This window comes from Alosa pseudoharengus, unplaced genomic scaffold (genome assembly GCF_046254945.1).
Source record: "Alosa pseudoharengus isolate Yale_2024_CS ecotype anadromous, Long Island Sound unplaced genomic scaffold, YU_APseudo_1.1 YU_APseudo_1.1_scf_7, whole genome shotgun sequence".
Lineage (NCBI taxonomy): Eukaryota > Metazoa > Chordata > Actinopteri > Clupeiformes > Clupeidae > Alosa > Alosa pseudoharengus.
This window is the reverse complement of record NW_027468859.1, coordinates 16,182,410-16,186,315: the sequence shown is the minus strand read 5'-3', so window position 1 is coordinate 16,186,315 and position 3,906 is coordinate 16,182,410. Positions and strand designations below refer to the sequence as shown.

At 37.7% G+C, this 3,906-nt stretch overlaps 1 long non-coding RNA gene across 1 annotated transcript; it reads right to left on the bottom strand.

Annotated features, from left to right (window-relative positions):
* Positions 1 to 515: 515 nt before the first annotated feature.
* LOC143109531 (uncharacterized) lies at positions 516 to 3,326 on the bottom strand. The gene is made up of 3 exons (XR_012983889.1): positions 3,227 to 3,326; positions 2,582 to 2,706; positions 516 to 1,139 (listed from the first exon to the last, which is right to left on the bottom strand). It is a non-coding gene; the product is annotated as an uncharacterized LOC143109531 (long non-coding RNA).
* Between the last annotated feature and the right edge of the window lie 580 nt (positions 3,327 to 3,906).

The following is a 3,906-nucleotide window of genomic DNA, read 5'->3' as shown; positions in this document are numbered from 1 at the left end:
CAGCTGGGGGACTCCCTCATATACTTCTCTCTTGCCTCCAGCTGGTCCAGAATGCGGCAGCAAGACTGCTGACCAGATCCAAAAAGCGGGAGCATATTACCCCCATCCTAGCCTCTCTCCACTGGTTGCACATCCAGCACAGGATCAATTTTAGCCTACATCACTGATCTCATTTACCACCACTCTGCCCCCAGGTCCCTTAGATCCTTCTGCACTAGTCTTCTGCACATTCCACGGACCAGGCTTAAGCAAAGAGGCGATAGAGCTTTTGCGGTGGCTGCGCCACCCCTATGGAATCAGCTGCCACCTTCCATTAGAGATGCTCCCTCCATCAATAGTTTTAAATCTAGGCTTAAAACACACCTCTTCTCCTTAGCGTTTCCTGCCCTTTTATACTCTTATGTGTTCTTTTTCGTAGGCAAACTTCAGATGTCTATAGAAGCAGTTTGACCTTCACATCTACTGCCAAACACATATTTTTTTTATTGATCAGAATTCCTTTGTTTGAGTATGGAGATGTAATCTATCAATCAGCATGCAAAGGAACTGCAAAAGCTTGATATAATCAATTCAATTCAATTTTCAACAAATGCCTTATTTACACATCACTGTCATGTGTACTGTGGTAAATTGGTCCTCTTTGCAAACTCATCTAAAGATCTACTGGTTTACACTTTTAAACAAGGACTTACTGACACTATTAATGATACATGATACTGTAGATATTTATCCTGTCTGATTAGCTAGACTTTCCCTTCTCCACTATCCTTCCCCCGAGGTTCCCCCGAGTGTCGAGGTTTGCACTTGCTAGACTGTCATTATACATTAGAAATTGTTAGTCTTGCCTGGTTAAATGAAGGTTCAATTGAATGCATAAATCTCTAATTGTTTTTATTTATTGTGTTGTACAACTATAGATACAACAATGCACAGCAATAGAGCATAAGACATAAGACAATCCTATAGCTATGCTGTGAACAATCAATTTTATGCAAAACCAGTGAATTAATGGGATTGACTCAGCAATTCAATTACATGATGTCAACATAACAGTGCATGGTCTGTCAATGACTGTTGACTAGCAGAAGCAAGTGATCTACTGATGCATTCTTCAAATGTTCAGTGATTGAACAAATTGCCTGCAATGGAGAAAAAAAACAGGCAAACATCACGTTAATATTACAGTCATTCAGCTTAGCTGGTACTTGAGAAAAATGTTTTTTACTACATTTATGTGATTCAATGGACATACATTCACACATACATGTGTGTGTGTGTAAGAGAGAATGTGAGTAGGCCTATGTTTGATCCTGTAGGGCTATTCATAGGTGCCACCTACGTCACTATCAAATAGAACGCAGCCATATTTACGACCGATTTCGCCCAGTATGGTCGCCCACACTGCACATTTGAATGTGTGAGAGAGAGAGAGATATGTGAAGAAAATTTCAATTTTAGGCAGTGGGGATAGCTTGAAGGCATTCAAGAGTAGGGGAGAGCCTGGACGATTGAAACACGGGACGAATGAAACATTCTAGTTTTCTCCGAGTGTATAGGCTAATGATGATAGACAGACGTCCTTCGGTCAAAAGATAGAGCATGTTAACCTTCTATCAGTATCTTCCTGCCTTTTGTATCAGAGTTATAAACAAGTTTTGATGCGCAAAAGTAAGCTTCATTAGCGGTTACATTTTGTTGATTATTAATGAGTGTTTTTCATTTAAAGGTTCGACTTAATGCTTATTCAGTAGACCATTTAGTGTTCTCCACAATCCCAGACTTTCATATCGCATGCTTGTTTACATGGAAAGCAAAACAAGCTATAGTGACATATGTCATCCCGACCAGGCTGTAACTCCATGTATTTTAATTAAATGCACAAATATCTGTGTTTAAACACTCATTTATGGAGGTGAGACATGGAAAAACAGTTTTAGGATGATGAAAATACAATACAATACAAATTCCTTTGAATTTGATGCCAGATTTTTTTTAAAGTGTATCTACAGAGCCCCTAAAGGCACATATAAAAAAGGTTTTGGCGCGCAACAGAAACCAGAAAAAAAAAACACATCACTGTGTTGAATCACCTCTTCTTTTAACAATGGTCTCGAAAAATTTGGGAACAGAGGAGAACATGCTGATACTGAAAATGAAATGTCCCATTCTTGCCCCCAATATCCAGTATTGGATTTCAGCTGCTATGTTGTCTATGTTCTTTATGCAACTAAATATGGGTTTATGTGATTATCATATTCAGTTTTTATTTGCATTTGACAGTGTCCCAACTTTTTGGAAATGCCATTTAATTGGACTTTTATTTATGGATGGGGTTGGCCAGTAATGGTGCCACTAGGTGGCTGCCAGTCGCAACTGCTTCTTCCTATATGTTTTGTCGATTAATCTTATACATTTTGTTTACTTACTCTACTTATCTTTTTTATAGAGGTCAATCAATATGTTCACCTAGTTTGTAGAACATATGTGTTTGTTAATTTGTGTGTATGTGACAGTGTATGTGTGAGAGCGAGAGCGTATGTGTGAGAGACACATATTGACAGTGTTACAAATATGTCCTTACTTAATAATTTCAGGGAGTCGAGGATCCTGGTAGAGCCCATTATGCTTGAATCCGTGGAAACCCTCAAAAGGAACTATCCTGACACTGTTTGATGATTTTCTTGATTTTTGTGCAATCGCAAACAGCTGTTAAAAGAGACATCATGATTTTGATCTCTGTTCAGTAAAATAACAGATACTGTGACACACAATAAACTCAGGTTTTAGGTAACTAAAGGTTTTAGTTGTGTGCTTTCCTCACTATGTGATCACGTGAGATTTTATTTACAGAAAAAAATCCCCTTGGAAAACCTTGTCACCCTTCTCAGAACATCTCATGGTGCAAAGATAGTCTCATAAGGCAAGAAGCTTTTTAGAATGACGTTAATATGCATACACACCATAACAATACATCTGTATGTTTTAAGTTTTGTCAAACTAGCTAATGGAAAAATAACCCATGTGAAACTTGCTTCGTAGTAATAACGGGCCCCTAATCTGATGCATTTAATCACATCTGAAATGGCCACCAGAAGAAGTTGGTGGCATGTGAGCTGGAACCCCCAATATTTATTTATCAATTAAATCATTGACCAACCATTTACCAAACACACATCTTCACTTCACACAAACACACACACACACACGGTGCTCTTATTGATATTACCTCCTGACCCATGTGAAATGGCACAATGTTGTCATCTTCAGCATGAAGAAACAATAGTGGAGTCTTTAGCTTCCTCACATTAAGACATAAAGTAGAGATATTACAGAAGTACATTACAGTAACTATTATGTTCGTGCTCTTATGTTTTTTTTAAATTGTTTTGTAAATGTTTCTCCTATGTAATGCACTTACTTTTCATCATTGGGGAAGACCACTTTGTTTTCTGATATGACATCTAAGAAAAAATATTCAAAATACGGGAAATTTCGATAAATCTGAAAAGTAACAAAAACATAATTTTGTTGGATTAAATACAAATTCAACAGCAATACACACACAATACTGTAGCCACACAAGGTATGAAAAATAACTTTCTGGACATAAATTACCATAGTTCTTATACTTGACCTGATAAAACAACAACCTGTCAAAAGGTCATTTCAAAGTAAGCTTGTGTATAGATAAAATGTATGATGAAGTATGCTGTGTAAATGTCACCCTGCCTACCCTGGCACATGGGTGACTGGCTCCTGCTTCCCTTATGTTCGAAAATGCTCCCTCTAATATGACTGCATCCACAGTGACCCCTGGAAAACAGTTATAGTGGTTAACATATGCAGTACTGTAGGTTAGTAGCATCATTAAGGTATGAAGGCAAAAACCAAACAATAGGCTTTATG